General features: G+C 33.6%; 1 long non-coding RNA gene across 1 annotated transcript in view; it reads left to right on the forward strand.

The window, feature by feature from the left end:
• The window catches only part of LOC149777408 (uncharacterized), a 32,985-nt gene extending 13,294 nt beyond the window's left edge, over nucleotides 1-19,691 (forward strand). The window contains exons 2-3 of the long non-coding RNA XR_016416171.1: nucleotides 16,285-18,881; nucleotides 19,496-19,691. This is a non-coding gene — a long non-coding RNA (uncharacterized LOC149777408). The remainder of the gene's footprint in view (nucleotides 1-16,284; nucleotides 18,882-19,495) is intronic.
• The last annotated feature ends 956 nt before the right edge of the window (nucleotides 19,692-20,647 follow it).

The following is a 20,647-nucleotide window of genomic DNA, read 5'->3' on the forward strand; positions in this document are numbered from 1 at the left end:
TCTCGAAGTAATCTCTTATGTCCTTTATTTTAACATTATCATCAGCGTTCATTATCTCAAAATATCTATTCAGCGCGCGATATTTTCGTTCACCACAAGACAAACATAATCCAATTCTTACTAGCCCACATGTCAGATACGGTTTCGGGCCGGTACTGGCAAGTCTGATATTTATCATATGAACACTACAAAAAATCTCAGCGAAATTTTTTCCACAAGGAGTTATTGATCCGATCCTTAGCCATCTGCAATTTTCTTTTTGCCGTTGGCATAATTATAGTATATCATTTTTGTTTATAATTAGAGGAACGTCATATTGTAATAAAGAAAGTATATCGTATACTAGAGCAAAATGAGTAATACTACTGTTGCGAGAACAGTATTTTAAACAAACTGGTATAACACGACCTTTTTGTAAGGTCGAACAATGCACACACAAAATTTCTAAATGAGATAAAATCACTGTTAATCGTGACTAAATATGAGGGATTATCAAAGATCGAACCAGAAAAAAGCAGAGACAATCTTTTTGAACGAAAACAAACAGATTATCGGAGATATCTGGAAAGACAGTGATTGTCGTTAGCACAGTCATGTCAGAACTGCTCATTTGACTAAAACAGCAATTGAAGTCGTAGCCGTGCTCGAAAAAAATAATTCACGTGGTGGCCGGAAATGGCCACAGTTGCTACAGGTTGATCCCGGCAAAGAATTTCTAGGTGTAGTAACAACGTTGATGCAACAACTTAACGTTAAAATCAGACATGGAAACACCACGTTACATCCTGATCAGGCAATCGTTGAACGATTTAATCGAACAATTGCTGAGCGATTATTTGGACATCAATATGCGCAGGAATTACTGATCAAGGACAGATCTCGTGAATGGGTAGCCAGACTACCTCACGTGGTAGCCGCTTTAAAACAATGAGGTCACATCACCATAGAAGGTTGATGTGCCAACAGTCTTTAATTGAATCACAGCAACTTAATTCCAAGTTTTAATTCACTATAAATTCCAGTGAATGTCTCTAAGAATTGTATAAGAGAACTTTTGTATTTTCTAGAGAAAATAATTGCTTGATTAAAAGCTTTAAGGTATAAATTGCAGCCCAAAAATGAATTACTGGACACAACGTATAATACAACTTGATTGAGATAGATTTTAAAGTGTTTTTTTTCAGTGACACGATTATGTAGTCGTCTACTGGAACTCTGATCACAATTAGCATTTCCTAGAAAATATAATCTGATAGAAAATAATCTTCTATAATGATCCTGATGTGTAAAAAGCAAAAGATGTTAGTTATTATTAAAACACCAGAATCTGGACTGTTAAATACTCTAAGAAAATTCCAAAACCTAGACCTACTTCCAAATGAACATATTTAATTCTATTAATAATACTTTTGATTTTAAACCCATACACATCGAGAATAATTTAGGAATGTATTATTTGTTTACAGAATCAAATGAGAAAAGTCAATTCAGGTCAAGCGGAAATGAACTCAGTTTTGGACAAGATCAAGTCCAGCATACAATATTACATTCCAATAGTATGAAATGAAGCGAAACAAATTAATATAACTAACAAACATTGCAAATTAAATATAGATAACAGTTCCCATCTTAAAGAAATATGAAGATTTACGCAATAAAGCTTTCTTTTTACTATAAGTCAAATATACTTGTGCGAAAATAGTTTTATTTAGGACGAAATCTCATGGACGACACAAAGTATACAATATATTTCTATACACGTGAAAGTGCATCTGCTACTAAATTGTATTTTCCCTTGACGTGCCTAAAGTCAATATTCCATTCCTGCAACATCAAACTGTAACTTAATAATCTCTGATATTTTTAAATCTTGCCAATGAAAGTAAGGGGATTGTGATCACTAAACACAATAATTGGAGAAGGAGCTCGACGTGCTGTAATGTCAACATCAAAGCGAAACATTCTTTCTCGATTGTGGAATAATTTCTCTGGAACTTATTTAATTCATTAGCAAAATAACATACTTGAGGATCTACATCATTTTTGTCTTCTTGAATCAATACTACAAAAATCCTTATATCACTTGCATCTACATACATTTTAAATGATTGACTGAAACTTGGAGCTGTACTGGTGCACCCTTAAGTATGGCCTTTAACGTGTCAAAAGTCTCCTAAGTTTTCAGACTAATGAAACTTGGTTTTCTTGCTCAATATATTTGTCAGGGGTTCAGAAATTATGGAATAATTGGAACAATATTTCCGATAATTCCAACCAGGCCCAAAATTTGCATCAGTTGTTTTTTCCTGATAGGCACATGGAATTCAGAGATAGGCTTAACCATAGCATTTATAGGTTTAACTTGTTCGTGTCTGATGATATGTCCTAGAAATATTACACAAGCGCGGAAAAACTCACTTTTCCACAAATTATTTGTCCAGTTTGCATAAGTCCACCTGTCAAAGAATTTCCAAATTGTCGCTAAATGATCTTTCCGGATGTCATTATAGATGATGAAATTATCGGTGTAAGCATTATAGTTATGTAGACCAGATATAATCATGTTTAGTAAACGTTGAAAATTACTTGGCGAACATCCCAAACATGATCACTTTATACTGATAAAGTCCTTCTTGAGTCACGAATGCCGAAACTTCTTTTTCCCCTTCAGTTAGTGGAATATGACAAAATCATTTCTTATGATCAAATTTGTTGACGTACTTGGCATTTCCGATTTTTTATTGCAGTCATCGATTCTTGTTGATGGAAATAAATCTGTTTTAGTCACAATATATACCTTTCTATAGCCAGTGAACATGCGGAAAGTAATATCTGGTTTCGGAACAAGTATACATGCTGAACTCCAGTCACTTTTACTCGGTTCTATGAAATCATTCACCAGCAAATACTAAATTTCGTTTTTCAAACATTCCTGTTTGATTTCATCCTCTATTGTTGTTGTTTCACAGGGTTTGAATTTACAATTTCAACGTCAAAGAACATCTGGAAATATTTTTTCATATTCAAGTAATAACTTTTTTAGTTCATTTTTTTCTGGTGCTGCAAATGTGAAAGTATCTGGTCCAGATAATTCATAACTTTTGAATTCCGAAGACTATTTACTCCAATGTCACTACAACCTGATTGCATTCCATCGTTTGAATCCTCGCTGTGTGGGACAGGTACAACTGAATTAATGACATGATTAACCTGGCTTTCTACACTAAAACAACACTACTCTTTTAATACATTTACATTCCAGGAGCACTATTATTATAATTTAATTCACTCATTGTCTTTTTAACTTTGTAATTGCCATAATATTTAATCTGAAGACAATTTTGAAGAATGAGCAAGATAGACAGAACTCTAGCAACTGACTGAAAACTTCTCTCTATTGTAATTCTGTCAAACCTTAGTTTCACTTCGACTTAAATTGCTGGATACCAAATTCATGCACAACTTGCTAGAAAAGTCAAGACATAAAATGTTACCCTTGATGAGATTGGACAGATTTTGGGTAGGCCAAATTGGGTAAAATTTTTATCAAAGCTTTTACTATTGTTTTAGTTTTAGTATTTTTCAGACGAATTGCATCTGGTAATCTTATAGGCGCATACATTATGGTCAACGAGTATCGTTTACCTGACTTGGTCTTCAGTGAGGTACCGACACAATCTACCATTATTCTGCTAAATGGTTCATCAAAAGCAGTAATAGGTTGCAAATGTGACTTATGTGTCTTCTGATTAGGATTTGCTACGGTATTGCAAGTGTGACAAGATCTGAAGCATTTACAAATACCAATTTTAAATTTTGGACAATAAAAGTGATTCAAGATCTCGTGATAAGTCGAATTGATCCTTAAATGGCCAATCAAAGGAATTTCAATTGCCAGACGAAGAATTTCCTGTATATACGATTTTGGAACTACAATTTGATAGTTCACTGTCCACTCTTCATCAATAATTATCTCAGGGGGGTCTCTATTTTCTCATAAGGAACCCATTTGTAATAAAGTAACAAACAGGTACTTCTGTTTCAGTAGTTTCACTTATGGCCCTCTGTGGCCAGCAGTAAATCTCATGATCTTTTTTCTATTCGACGACAAGTGATTGTCGTTTGATAATATGAGTAGAGTAAAGAAAATGAGTAGTTAAAGCGGACCACTGGGATCAAAACTCTTTGATTGATCCAAACGAGAAGTAAAAATGACCTCATGAAAAGCCTGACAAATAAAAAATCAACATCATTCTTAAGAGATTTCTTTGCCGCTTCCGACTGTCACAGGTTATGTGTCCAAGTCTGATGACAAATTTAGAGGAGCATTAACGAAGTCGCACTCAACTCCCTGAAGAAGAACACTCTCATCAGAATAAGACTTCTCAGAAAAAGGCAAAGTATCTGATAATAACAGACTCTGAGAGGATCCTTTGTTCCTTAAATTTTAATTGGGACATGATTGGACGAATCACCTACGAGTGATATAGAACCCTTCGACATGAATGGTTCTTAATTCTCCGTAATAAAAGCATACTGGGGTTTATTTAACCCTGCAAATGTATTGCTTTTAATACATGACCGTGACCTTGACCTATTAGACACAAGAGAATTTGAAATAGGTCTATCTGCATTCTGTTGCTTATATTTCAGTTTTTGGCAATAAGAAACAATGTTTCCCTTCTTCTTGCAATATGTACGCGTAGGAAGAGATAGGGACTTCTGATCAGTATTATCAGAAACTTGATTTCTAAACGTTGTGCTGGGTTGAGATTTGGAAGAGCACGTATTAGGTTGAAATACTTTTTTACCATACGTCTGCTGAGTGGAAGCCGTACTGATGAAATAAACTTTGTGAGCTAAGGAATACGCGATAGCAGTACGAGCAGCATTTGCTATAGTTTTGACCTTATGCTCATCGAGATAAGTTTTAACATCACAATGTACGCAGTTCTTGAACTCTTCAACTAATAAGAGTTGTCTGAGTTTTCGTAATCTGTAGAGACTTTCTTGGCTAATTGACACCTACCAAATAACTACACTTTTCTCATGCAAATTGGACATGAGTTTGTCCAGTTTCTTTTTTATAGTTCCTGAAATGTTGTTGATAACCCTCAGTTACTCATTGATAACCCTTCATGATGCATTCCTTGACCAAAATCATAGTCAGCACTTTGCTGTACTGACAGGGAAGCGTAGATATCTATGACATTGCCAAAACGTGCACCTGGCCATTTTAAATTTTCAGTTATTTTTTTCCAAAATGAGGAAATTATTTATCTACTTCTTTTTCTCCATAAGGGGCTGCTAATCCAATATTCTTAGCCATATCAAAACTTGAATCTGGAATCTGTGTATAAGGGGTTTTGCAGTTTACTTGCCAACTCTAACTCCTTTAATCTAAATTGAAATTCCCTTTATTCCTTTTGTCTTGCTTTCTACAACTGTAATTGCATTCTATCTCCGATTGCATCATCAGTTTTTTGTTTTTCTCCTTTCTGTAACTGCATCTCTCCTCTTTCTCCATTGCAGTTACACTTGTTTCTCTTCTTTTGTAACTGCATTTGTCTTTATCTCCTCTTTATCTAACTGCATCTGTCTTCCTTGAAGCTCACGCTTTCTTAACTCAGCTTCATTTTAATATGTTAATTTCAGTTCCATAACTTTTAAATTAGTCAGATAGAGACTTACCAATCAAAACCAAAGAACTTTTATCTAGAACATTCTTTTCTACCAAATATTCGACCAAAACATTTTATATTTCTTGCTTCGTTAAAGACGTTTTTGCCTCAAAAAGATCATATTTTCTGGCAAGCTGAAATAATTTATCCTTTCTCAAAGAGTTCAACTATTCCTGGGTAGGATCTGAAATAAAGATTTCCACTTTAGATGACATAGTTTAAGCTTGTTGGTTTCACTAAAGAGGACATAAATGTGAAATAATACCTCGAATTTCAAATTTTTAAAATAAGGTTAATTTAAATTTCGAAACAAAGTTTTCAAAAATATTTGAGACTAATTCGCATCCCTGAGAAGCCTCAGTTTTCTGTTACGAGTATATACTCTTAAAAAAGTAACATAAAAGAGTGAGAAACAGCAAGCTTTGTAAAGTTCAACAAATAATGTATTTCCCTCGAATACAAGGTTAACATGAAAAAGAAGAACTGACGGCATAGCAAATTAAATCTCAAAATAATCCTAGAATTTTGGACACGTGTCCTAATAATGCAAAGTCCTGAATACAATTCAAATTTAATCCAAAACTGAAGGTGATGATATGTAGGTGGTATCTCGTAGAGTGATGATGTGTCACCATTCTTTTGCTGAATCACAGTAATATAACTCCAGGTTCCAATTCACTATAAATTCCAGTGAATGTCTCTGTCCAAGAAGTTTATCTTTATTATTCTTTATTCCTTTTCTCTTGCTTTCTACAACTGTAACTGCATTTGCTTCTCTCTTTCTTCTATATCCGATTTCTTTTGTATTTGTTTTTCTCCTTTATGTAACTGCATCTGTCTCTCTCTCCTCTTTCTCCATTGCAGTTACATTTGTTTCTCTTCTTTTGTTACTGCATTTGTCTTTATCTATCTCCCCCTTATCTAACTGCATCCGTCTTCTTTGAATCTCAGGCTTTCTTAACTCAATTCCATAACTTTTAAATTAGATGGAGACTTCTTATCAAAGCGAAAGAACGTTTATCCAGAATTCGGCCAAAATATTTTATATTTCTTGCTTCGTTAAAGAAGTATTAGCCTCAAAAATATCATATTTTCTGGCAAGCTGAAGTAATTCATTTTTCTCAAAGAGTCTAACTATTCATGGGTAGGATCTGAAATAAAGATTTCCACTTTAGATGATATTGGTTAAGCTTGTGGTTTCACTAAAGAGTTCAAGAATGTGAAATAATACCTGGAATTTCAAAACTTTTAAAACAAGGTGAATTTAAATTTCAATACAAAGTTTTCAGAAATATTTTACACTAATTCGTATCCCTGAGGAACCCCACTTTTTTGGTTAAGAGTATATGCTCTTAAATTAGTAACAGAAAAGAGTAAAAACCAACAAGCTTTGTAAAGTTCAAGAAATAATGCATTTCCCTAGAATACAAGGTTAACAGGAAAAAGAAGAACTGACGGCATAGCAAATTAAATCTCAAAATAATCCTAGAATTTTGGACACGTGTCCTAATAATGCAAAGTCCTGAATACAATTCAAATTTAATCCAAAACTGAAGGTGATGATGTGTATGTGGTATCTCGTAGAGTGATGATGTGTCACCATTCTTTTGCTGAATCACAGTAATATAACTCCAGGTTCGAATTCACTATAAATTCCAGTGAATGTCTCTGTCGAAGAATTTGATCCGAACACTTTTATATTTCCAGAGAAAATAATCACTTGAATTAAACAATTTAAAGAAATAAATTCCAGCCCAAGAATGAGCTACTGGACACAACATATAATACAACTTGATTGAGCTAGATTTCAAAGGAACAGTGAATTTTCATTTTAGTGACAAGATATTATAATCTTCTACTTCACCTCATATCACAATTAGCACTTACTAAAAATAAACTATTCCCTAATGGAAAATAACCTTCTAGAATGATTCTGATGTTTATAGGATAGAAACTGTTATTCATTATTAAACATCAGAATCTGAACTATGCTAAATACACTAAGAAAATTCCAAAACAGAGACCTAGTTTCAAATAAACATATTTACTTATATTAATAATAATTCTGATTTTAAACCCATACACATGGAGAATTATTTTGCTATGTATTAGTTGTTTACAGACTAAAATAAAAAATTTCAATTCAGATCAAGCGGAAATTAACTCAATTTTGGACAAGGTCGAGTCCAACATTAAATGTTACAATACAACAACATGTAATAAAATGATTTTTAAAAAAAAACTCTCTTACAAGTTAAGCAAATTAAATAAACATAACACTATTCAATCCCAACTTTAAGTAGGACAATGTTTGCAATTTTATAGGAAAAAACATGCAAATGTGCAAAATGTGAACAGACTGTCTGAATTGTCTTGTGGAATTTTCTAAAATCCATTCACACTGAGAAAAATGTTTGAAAACCTAATTGAATATCTTTGTCTGAAACGAAAATGTTTCACTTGACAAATTGCTGACATTTTTATGTGAACATTATTTACACAAAAATTAATGTGAAAAGTTTTAACTGTCATTTAATTTTAATTGTCAGTACAATGAGTCTGAAACTAGGAAATATAAGTCAACAAATGTTGATATTCTTGGTTCTATAAGGCAAAAGGAACACCTATTATAATTAGTCACAAATTTCTGCACCATTTTCCTTTTTATCCCTCTCAACCGAATTCGTCACCCCTTTAGGCTGCACTAAGAATCAAAACGTCAGTTTTATTTACTTACTCTTATGACACATCACATGATACATAATCAATCTCTGCCAATCTCTATTTTCTTACATTATGAACAGACTGTCCATTCAGGCGATCACAATAAGCATCATAAAATGGTTTTTATAGGCAGTGAATGTACAGTAAAACTTATGAGGAACTGTACTAAATTTACATGTATTTCAATGTCAATCTCTTGGGCAGAGTGGCCAAACATAAATGAATTTCTTTAGACTCTAAATTTCTCGGACCACTATTGTACAGAAGCCTGGTCGATTCTATACAAAATTTTCTTCAGTTACTAAAGTTATGAAATAATCAGGGTCTGTCAGATAAAATGACCTACGCAAATATTCAATTTTTCATATTTATATAAAACTGTATTAGTACATCCATAGGTATAACATAAATACAAGAAGTTCAGAACGTTAATTGCCAATAGCATGCCAATGTATGATAGTCATGACTGTGGCTAAACAGCAGTGTAAATAGGAAAATGATGGGTCCCGAAATATTGTATCCACAGCATGACAGGTACTCATTATTGATTGCATGGTCGACATGGCTTTTCAAGGAAAATAGTTCACTCTGCCTTACCCTGAAAAACTGTCATTGTATCAAACAATAAAATAACCTGTTAGGTACAATAGTATTGTGACCATTATGCTGAAAATACCAGCTTGGTAAATCTAATAAACATAATAGGAAAGAAGATTACCTATGATTTTATTTTGAATCTTGAACAATCAGATTTGACGGCTTGAGGAAACATGTCTTCTAGTATTTACTGCAATCTGAATAATGTATTCATTGACATTTTTTTTGCTGGATGTACTGACAACACCCATTTAATAACATGTTTACAACTGAACTTGAACAATCTTCAATATTAAAATCATTTCTTAATGTAACTTACTGAATTTAAGATTAGTGTTAGGGCACATAATATGCTGAAAACAGCAGATACCATACCAAAATCATGTCATATCATATCATACTACCCCATACCACACAAAAGAGGTTTCATGCAGGAAATGTATTATACTGTCTTTAAGAAATCGTCTATCCTCTGTACGAAAAAAATACGAAAATGTTTATCCTTTAATATGGATAAGAAAATAAATTATTAAATTGAACCATGGTATCCAGCAGTACGACCACCGTAAAGTGTAGTGTGAAACGTATTTTTAAAATACACTTTGGTATCAAATAACTGTGTCCTTAGTAGACATGCGATCTTTATATATGGGTGAAATGTGAGTTAACCTTAAAGAGATGTAATCAGCAAGGCAGACTCTGTCCTTGAAATGCAGTTGATAGGTTAGTTATGTAGAGTGAGTGAGTTCAATTTGGACCCGTATTATAGTCTTCAATTTAGCAGAGTGCTGGGTATGAATGACCTCTTCAGTTTAGTATAGTGCTGACTATGAATGATTTCTTCAGTTTAGTTGAGGCTAACCATGAGTGACGTCTTCAGTTTAGTAGAGTGCTGACAATGAATAACGTCATCAGTTTAGTAGAGTGGTGACAATTAATGACGTTTTCAGTTTAGTAGAATTCTGACAATGAGTGACGTCTTCATTTGAGTAGAGTGGTGACCATGAATTGCGTCTTCAGTTTAGTATAGTGCTGACACTGAGTGACGTCTTCAGTTTAGTATAGTGCTGACACAGAATGACCTCTTCAGTTTAGTAGATAGCTCAGGCTGTTTGACATCTTCAGTTTTGTATATTGCTGACACTAGGTGACGTAATCAGCTTAGCATAGTGTTGACAATGAGTTATGTCTTCAGCTTAGTATAGTGCTGACACTAGGTGACGTAATCTTCTTAGCATAGTGTTGACAATGAGTTATGTCTTCAGTTTAGTATAGTGCTGACACTTAGTGATGTCTTCAGTTTAGTATAGTGCTGACACTGAGTGATGTCTTCAGTTTAGTATAGTGCTGACACTGAGTGATGTCTTCAGTTTAGTATAATGCTGACACTGAGTGATGTCTTCAGCTTAGTATAGTGCTGACACTGAGTGACGTCTTCAGTTTAGTAATAATGCTGACACTGAGTGATGTCTTCAGCTTAGTATAGTGCTGACACTGAGTGACGTCTTCAGTTTAGTATAGTGCTGACACTGAGTGATGTCTTCAGTTAGTATATTGCTGACACTAGGTGACGTAATCAGCTTAGCATAGTGTTGACAATGAGTGATGTCTTCAGTTTAGTAGAGAGCTGACGCTGTTTGACATCTTCAGTTTAGTATTGTACTGACATTGGCTGACGTCTTCAGTTTAATATAGTGCTGTCAACGAACGAGGTTTTGATTTTAATGCAACGTTCATACTGAGTTACGTCTTCACTTTAGCATAGTAATGACCATGAATAACGTCTTCAGTTTATTAGATGATGTCTTCCTTTGCATGAAATGAATATGATGAAGTTTACAAAATGGTACCTCAAAAGATATTGATTTTAATATAGATAGGATAAGGTGAACAGTTCATGTTTTATTATAAATATGTCTGTAAATAAATGTGATTTTACCTACAATTTTGTGACTTAACTAGTCAGCACATAATTTACGCACAAGTTCCCTCACTAGCGGTGGAAAACAATACAGATATAAAAAAATACAGTTTTCTCCAAGTGGAATTTTACTGCCATATAACTGTGCTCTGACAATGGAAACCAAGATAACCAACCATGTCTTTCTGTTGGTTTCTATCCACACTTTCAACAAAGTATTGACTATAACATGACAAGGAAATGGTAGCTAAGTACCTTATCCAAGGACACACCAAAGCAGACAACCTGGGCTGGCTAGGCAGTTATTTAGTCTGCAACCATATCATTGTTATCACATTACAATAGGACATTAAACGAACTTACACGTTGATACACAATAAGTATGATTGAAAACATGGTTTATATCACTGCATGTATAGAGTTATGTCTATTTAATTTGTATTGTGTGTTGGCTTTTGTCCATGATTATATGCTATGTATATTTAATTTCTATTGTGTAATTGACATTTGCCCATAACTGAGGGTAAGAGTTGGGCCTACCTGATTTTAAGTTAAACATGTTTACAGATGTCAAGTTTAAAGTCCAATTTGTTTAGAAATTAAGAATGTTCTTGAAGCAAGCTGTTTACGAATTTCATGGGAAAATTAAGATCATCCTGGTTCTATTAGTACGCATTAGCTTTATTTATTTTAGAAGTACTCATTCCATATCTTAACATCAGTCTTCGTGGAATCAATATCCGTTGTGTTTCAATTAATATTAACGAGGCTTTAGTTAAATTATTCTATGGAATTACAAAGTGTTCAGTAATAATTTCGGACTAAACCATTATTTTGGAAATATTGTGAATTCATTCAAGGACATTTTGGATTGTATCATTGTGATGCATCAATTATGTTATGTTATCAACACCATGGGCCAGTTCGATAACAGAATTTACCTCTCTTAAAGAGTAGCTGTATAGTGATTATTTTTGTAACGCTAGTCCAACAGCTACTTCCAGGGAGCACATTCAATCTTAATTAATTAATTCTGTTATAAATATAATACCGGTATGCCTAGAAAAACGCTTGCCACACCATGCACATCCACCATGCAGACCCACCTTTGGTCACTCAAACTGAGTAATCCTATTCCGTCCGTTTGACGAACGTTACCACCTGCTTCAGAATCCGCCTTTTACAAAACCCGTGTTCAGTGACTTCCCGTGAAACAGCTAAAAATTAACCAATGTTTAATGTCAACATCGCCCTGTAACTCTCGTGGAGATGACAGGAACCATTCTAAATTGAGTCATTGCTGTAATGGTATTGCCCCAACGGGTTCATATGCATTTTATGTCGATTTTAACCTCATAATTCGAAACCCATATTGCTTCATAAAATTGCACACATGCTATGTTGTTGCTATAGGTGTTTTGTATTTTGCCTAAAATGAGATTTACAGCAAACTCTGGCGGGGCTTTTCATCATGAGAAAGGAAGGATAAGTATCTTTCTTATCTATAAATGACAATTACAATTTACAGCCTCTCAAAACAATGGGATCTTTGTCCGATATTTTTATTCTAACAATTGAAAGAAAACAAATGCAAAAATGTATGCATTCAAACACACTACATGGTAGTTGTACTATATTACTTTAAATCTAGTTCAAGATGTTATTCAGCGAGAGGTCAAGCTTATTTTTGTACATAATCCAGTTAAATAACAGTAAATTATTAGGTCACATGCAGGTCAAAATCTTACAAAAAGAGCAAACATTTTACAATTGCATATTTAACTGAGTGACATCTTCAAAGGCATCAAAGAGAGTTTACGAATATCGACATTGCTTGATTCAAGTAAAGACTGGTATTTTTCCGAACGTTTATGTTAAGGACTCGTAATGTTTGTCTGTCGCACAATAACACTGTTCTAATTGGTTTACTTTGCTGTGTAAGATTCAGTCCCAAATACTGTTATTTTAAGACATATTTATGTATCTTGCTGTGTAACTTGTCAAAAAGCAGTTACTGTACGAGGGAAAGAATACATCTGCGTTTGATACTAAAATGTCAAACAGATATTATGAGAACAAAGCGTTTATATTTTAAAAATAACACTCTTCTGCTATGTATTTTCTAATGATTATCTATCTGCTTCCATGTTTGTTACTCTATCAGTTTGACCTATATATGTATTTTATGCTTTTTTAAATTATAATGTACCTAATTCTTGTAATTCTTACTGTAAGATTCACAAAAACTTCAATTACGTCATTGCAATATGATTACTATAGATTGGATCACGCCTAGCATTAGGACCATGGATTACATGGCGATAATATGCAAGTACAGGAAACGTGGTCGGCATAGCGACGAACCAAATCTATACAATATCATCATTATCATTATTACTAATATTACTATTATTGTTGTTGTTGTTGTTGTTGTTGTTAGGCCAAGCATCAAATAACCTTCATAACAAGGCTTCACGAATAGCGTCATAAATCCACTTCACATAAATAGAATCATATACATATATTTTCCAAAAAAATTTCCAGACCTCTATCTCCGAACTTTTGTCATGACAGGCCAAACATTGCTGGTACTTGAAATTTAATGAGGATTGAAATTTAATGCAGTTTGCTTTGGATAGCAAGACATTACTGTTATATGACATTTAATACAGCCTGTAAGGACAAATATTATTAAAAATATAGGAAACCTAGGTTATGCCCTTCTTATTCTATTTAACCTAGTTTAAACCTGTTACAGTTTTCATCCACTATTGTGATTTATATTTGATTTAATTATAACTGATTTAATTTAATTGTATGTTCGTTAGTTTTAATTTTTATTATCTCTTCACATGCTATTGTAATATAATTTTGTTTACTGGAATTAGACATTTTTCAAACATCAGTTGGGGCCCCGAGTGGCCGAGTGGTCTAAAGCGCTCTCCGTCACGGATCACTGCCATCTCACCTCTGTCTGCGTGTGTTCGAGCCTAGGGCTCGGCCAATGTGGATATGTGAGAAAGTTTGCCGGTAGCTTCTCGTGGGTCGGTGGTTCTTTCCGGGGTTTTCCCGGGTTCTTCCTCCACCATTAATACTGGCCGCCATGTATAGCCTACCTTGTGCTGAAAAATGGCGTTAAACCCTATAACAACAACAACAACAACAACAAACATTAGTTTGACCCGACTGTTTTCTCGTAAACACCTATTATCAGAGCCTTTTATCTCAATAATGACCTAGTTCTTGACCCTGATACCGAATTAGGAAGAGTTGAAGTAAACATCCTTGTTTACATTTCTTTTATTCATTCTTAATGTGTGATTTATACAGTGAAATCGATGCTTTACTGGGAGTACGTGATGAAAAACTTTTATCTTGTTCTAGAAAGTGATCACGTGACCCTTATACGAGAATCGATTTTGCGTCGTAAATTAGTGTATAGTTTTTCTATAGAGAATTTACTCAATTGGGCTTTTAAACACTTCGACGTCAAGATCTTGTATTTTTTCTTCTTTTTCTTCTGTTGTGACCAGTTAGAGTTACATTGTAATTTTCTTCAAATTATTTGGATTCTAAGAAATTATTCTTTTCCCTGGGAATGTTTAACTGCTCATACAGAATTATTGGGCAAAGACATGTATTGAGGTTTTATTTGGAATTCAAACTGGAACATTATTTTTTGTGGTTCAACAAAGAACTGTTGACACAACAGTGCTATACTGACTACAATATACGTCATCACTTTCCATTTTGGATTTTCGTCGGGACTCGAACTCAGATTCATTAGAACATTTTATTACTAGGACCTCTAATATTTAATTCCTGGATTATTCTTGGATTAATTTGGGTTTGATTCTTTAAATCGTAAGTTCTCTTCCTCATTTTTACCTTATTTTGGAAATAAATTATTTATTAAATTTGTAAAGCTTGTTGTCTTCACTTTTTTCTTGTTCCTGTTTATGAGAACCTAAATACGTAACACTGTCAATAACTTACACTAACCTAACCTGTTCTTATCCTCCAAAATGGTTATGTAAAACAATTGGTTACTTATTTCAAAATAGTTTTTATAACAAGATAATACAAGTCCACCGCCGCCACTAACCTTCAAATCCAGCTGTCATGAAAAGCAGGAAATGTCTTACACTGGTCTTCAAATTTTTATGAAAAATAACCTTGGCTACACAATTCATTTTTATCAAAGCAATATCAAGACCATTATTTATTTGGCAAATCTTTTTCTAACCTCTTTATGCAATGTGTAAGTTTAAAATGTTATGTCCACGTCATTATTTTTAAATTGGTCGTGTTTAATTTGTGTCCACAGCTGATTTATATTTGTATATGCTGCTGGACTCTAATGGTGGTTATATATCTTCTTTAAATACTGTTTAGTTTTTCTTAGCGTTGGTAGGCTAGTACATACTTGTCATATATTATTTTAAAACTTATTTAGGTGTATATTTTACAAATCGTTTTTTACTCGCCAATCCATCCGATTTGATGTGTCAATTCGCTTAAGACAACAAAACCAGAACACTGGAGTGCACTTGACTATGCTTAGGACAGTATCATTTCATATTCTCACCTCAAAATGAACGGGATGTCGCTTCAATTTATTCAAATACACGGTTGACTATAACACCAGCTGGAGATCCTAGATGAAACAAGGACTAGAATCTTCAGAGATTAGCCAGCGCTAGATAGTAGATACAAGACAAGGTCGATCGAGAACACCAAAACAATCGCGTATGTATTTGATGAAGTAGAGTCCATATTCATGGCCGAGTAGTCGTCGATGAAAATTTGCCAAACACGTCTGTAATTCTTCCATAGGGATTTCGGACAAGTAGAGCCATCGCACGTGGACTCGAATCGGAGTTGTTTTGCGTTTCCCATGTGGATCAAACTCCGTTGCTGAATCGGAGTCTATGTGCTCTATTGTCTATCGTACTAACCTCTGTTGCTACGAAGACTAACTGTGTGCAAAATGTAAACGTTTGGGTGAACATTGCGTTTTGCCGCGATAGTTTTCTGTACCTCTCCCTGCATATCGGCAACATTTATGCTGGCAGATCCACATCCTAGTTTTAACTGAAAAAATAAAGACATTGTTTTAGTGGTGAAATTTCAGTTCTTTAACAGACATAAGTTTGGAACGCTCATTATTAAAATTAGCACCTGACTGTCTGGTGCGGAATTGAAAGCACATGTTTTAAGAAGATATATATCCAGAAAATGCCGCCGCTCATATGGTTTCCTAAAGATAGAAGCAGTCATCCAGTATGCATCTATACTGATAAATATAGGTTTAAATCTGCGCACTCAAACTTTTAATGTTATTTAATTTTGTTTGCATAGGTTTACTATGGGCACTGAATTAGTACCGTGAGTCCTCTTGCGTCTGTGGGCAAATGTGGTTTATAGCAACGAATAACAACGCTGTGAGTTCGATGCCTATTTTTGATTGGTCGATGGACCAAGTTTGATTGACACGTCGGACATATTCATTCTGCAGAATTCCGCGCGAAGTATAAAAAGGCTTATCAGCGTCTGCCCATTTGGGTTTCCGAGGGTCGTAAGAAGTGTTCCGTGTGTTCAGACGATAAGTGAGAAAATCTTTTTACTATTTTACTAACAATTCCATATATGGAATCAGATCACAATTATTATTCCGGTTCAGTACCAATAAATGTATTGCCAGTGTTTTGTAAAGCATTTTTCATATTTACTTTTGATGGTTATACAAGAGTTAGGTTTAGGCATTCTTGGTATTGATTAAAGGCATTTGTTTATTCCTAAGAAGCATGAGTGTATGGCATGGTTGTCTGTGTGTGCGTGTGTGTGTATATGTGTCGGCGACAGTGCACTGTAAACAATAAGGAGTTGGTGATTATCCGGAAGTTAAATCTGTGTTCCAGCCTCTCAGACATATATCGGTGAACCTATGACAAGGACTTCACTGTGAGTTCATCTTTGAAGGTACGTTATAATAAGATATGATTTATTATCATTTTGGATACAAAGGAGAGTTAATTACTGAGAAACAAATGTAGTGAATATGTAGTAAAATTGTGTTCTGATTCCTGTCAGTAGCATATCATTAACAGTTTAACTTGGTATTGAACATTATTATTAAGATAGTGAGATGAAATTTGTGTATATTGACTTTAAAAATAGAAGAATGAACTTTAAAAAATAATAATTTTTATTTTAAAAATATTAAATGAATTTATTTTTAAAAAATAATTGTTTGCCAAAAATACAAATATATACTATTTTTTTTAGGAATGATATTAAATATTATCCGCATTTATGAATTTCTACACTATATACAATCTGCAACGATGGATATTTGTAAAAAATTTTCATTTAAAATAGCTTTGAAAGTCGTTTGAAATGCATCAAGAAAGATTTCTGTTTAGTATTGTGTCTTTAGGTCATTCAGACTATTATCGGTCGAATCAGTTCATTTATGTGTTTATGATGGAATGACTTCCTGGGTAACACATATCTGCTTGTTTAGCTTTCAACAATTGTTTATAACATAGTTACATGGCTTTGAATGAGAAGACAGAGACGTATAGTATAACCTACTGAAGTTAACTACTAAATAATTTTCAACTGTCAGAGAATGAAATATAGGTCAAACAGATAAAACACATTTTTTCCCAGATAAATGTACCCTTGGATATAATAGAACCGCAAAATGATGTAAGTTGAACACAAAAGGCATTTCTTTTATTGTTCAGTTTGGCAAAGACATTGATTGATGTAGTGTAGCATTGTGGCCTATGCTGATATTATTGGAATTCTAATTAACCATTTTACTGTATGCATTATTAATTACTACTACTACTAATAATTGTTAACTGACACTCTAAATATTAAAACAGAACTATTTAAACAGATCATTTGAATTTAACCTTGGCCACCTGATCTTAACATGGTTACATATCCTACATTAGCCCATATATTTTAGAATGTTTGGGATCAAAAGTTCACATTGTATAGGGTGCCATTGTACCTTATCATCATAAATACGCTTATGTGTGGTGACATACTTTAATTTAGTACTTTGACAGAATGCATTCCAGTGAATCATTCAACTTAGTAATTGTTAACCGACACTCTTAACATACACTAAAAAGGTCAATAACATGGATGTATTTGCTATGTCGTAGCAATCAGTTTGATATTAACATGGAAATCCTCCCCTAAGCATAGTAGTACATAATTCAACGATTTGTCTTAGATTAGGTTAAGTTAGATTGCGTTCTTAAAGGACAATACATGCAATAATACTGTTGGCACTTAAAACACCACAGTTTTTCATAAATTTCACCATTCTTCTAATCTTACTTAAATTTAGAAGGAAGCTAAACATATGTTTAAAACAAACTATCTGAAATAGGTTTGAATACACCTTACATAACATGCTTGACCTTTTTCCTGTAGTTCATATATCATTTATTTATATTTGGAACAAAGCAATCTAGAATAAATTCACATATGGATCACCTAACGTATCTGACACAGCGTGGCGCTGGCTTATTCTGTTTACAACCCGTGACGTTATCAAATCTTGTGTTCCAGCTCCCGACTGAAGTAGATGCGATCAGGTCACAAATAATAGTTCCGGTTCAGTACCCTCGAATGTAGTCCCAGTCTGTTTTCAGAGCATTTTTCCTTGTCTCCTATTAGTTGTGATACAAGAGTCAGATTTAGGTATTATTGGTATGGATTTAAAGGCAATTGTGTATTCGCTAGAATATAAACTTAAAGTGTGGTTGTCTGTGATTGTTTTGGCGACAGTGTACTGTGAGTAATAAGGTCTTGGTGATGATCCGAAAGTGAAATCTGTGTTCCATTGCACGCTGGTTTGTTTACACTCCAGGCTTTCAAAAACATACAGATGAATCTTTGACAAGAACTTTACTGTGAAGTCATTTTTAAAGGTATTTTAGATTAACATATGATTTGTATTGATTGTCATACAGAGAAATGTTCAGTAACTGAGAAACAAATGTAGAGAATATATAATAAAATTAATTGTGTTCTATGTCCTGTCAGTGCAGTATTTGAGTAAAGTTTAAATTGGTATAAAATCTTAATTATTAATGATAGACACATGAAATTTGAATATGTTATGTATATTGACCTTGAAAAGATAAGAATGAAATTAAAGTTAAAATTGTTATTTCACCTCATGAATAAGATTGCTTATAGTAATATATTTCAATATAGTACATTGTCGTTTGACTTTCCTGTATACTGGTATGTACTACAGTTTGCACCAATGATCAAATCTCACTGCCGCAACACTGCCTTAAACTTTATGATACATAGTCTACTTAATTAGTTATTTGAGCTGTAAATGGCTAAATATGCTTCCAGAAACCTGATATATATTTGATGATGAATTTATCACTTTAATACATGCCCATTGCTTCACATTTCTGAGTGTCACTATATCAAGTTTAATTCACATGCTTGTGACCTTAATGTTATTTTGAAATCACCATATCTAACACATTTTAATATTATTTATCTACACCTTGCTGTTTTCTAGAATTAAGTGAAGCAGGTCTAGACTGGCATCTGGAACAAAGTGTTAAAGTTGGGTCAGCTTGAAAGCTCTCCAGTAGTCCGGTGGTGATGCCAAGGTTTCATGAGGACATGTGCATCAGAACTTTAAATTTGAGTGTGCTATTTGTTATATAAGCAACTGTCTAAAACGTACCTGACACAATAAATGTGGAACATAGCACCTGTCGTTGTTTCTTTAGTGTGTAAACCTATATGCATCTGGACAGGCATATTGCGGTTTGCTGCCAAAATCACTATGAGCTATGTTGGTTCACTACCCGTGGGAAAAATATTATCGGGTTTACAGACCCAAACTACCATTTGTTTTCAATACCATTCATTACTCAACCTTGCTGTTTTAAATTCGTGAAACTGAATTTTAAAACTTGTATGAAAATTTAATTTATCAATACAATTTAGCTTTTAAAATTTAAATGTTTATTTAAATTTTCATTAAAATGTAATTTATCAATAGTTTGAAATTTGACAAATATTTTCAGACAGGCTGTAACCTGTGTTACAATTAGGGTTTACTGCATTGAAACATTATTATATTCTCTATGGAACACCAGCACTGTACACTTTCTGACAGGTGTCACATGTCTTGTTTTCAAGGAATTCAAAAAGACTTTATGCATAAAGTTGAAATAGGAGTGGCATGCAAAAAAAAAATTTGACTGAAATTGGCCATACAAATTTGGGACTGTCAGGAATCAGGTCACAATTAATAGTTCCAGTTCATTACCCACGAATGTAATCCCATTCTATTTAAGAGCATTTTTACCTGTCTCCTTTTTGTTCGTGATTCAAGAGTTAGATTCAGGCATTCTTGGATTTAAAGGCAATAGTTTAATCTTTATGAACTTGTGGTATGGCTGTCAGTGTGTATTTCGGCGAGAGTGTACAGTGAGTAATAAGATCTTGGTGATGATCCAGAAGTTAAACCATTGCACCCTGATTTGTTTGCATTCCAGCCTTACAAAAAAATACAGGAGAACCTTTGACAAGAACTTCACCGTGAAGTCATCTTCGAAGTTATTTTAGATTTAAATATTGTTACTTGTTAAGGTTCGAAAAAACTGTAACACAAGAACGAGTGAAAACAACAAGCTTTGAAAAATATAATAATTTTTTC

Source organism: Sinohyriopsis cumingii, chromosome 18, assembly GCF_028554795.1.
Source record: "Sinohyriopsis cumingii isolate HCF-2022 chromosome 18, ASM2855479v2, whole genome shotgun sequence".
Taxonomy (NCBI): Eukaryota; Metazoa; Mollusca; class Bivalvia; order Unionida; family Unionidae; genus Sinohyriopsis; species Sinohyriopsis cumingii.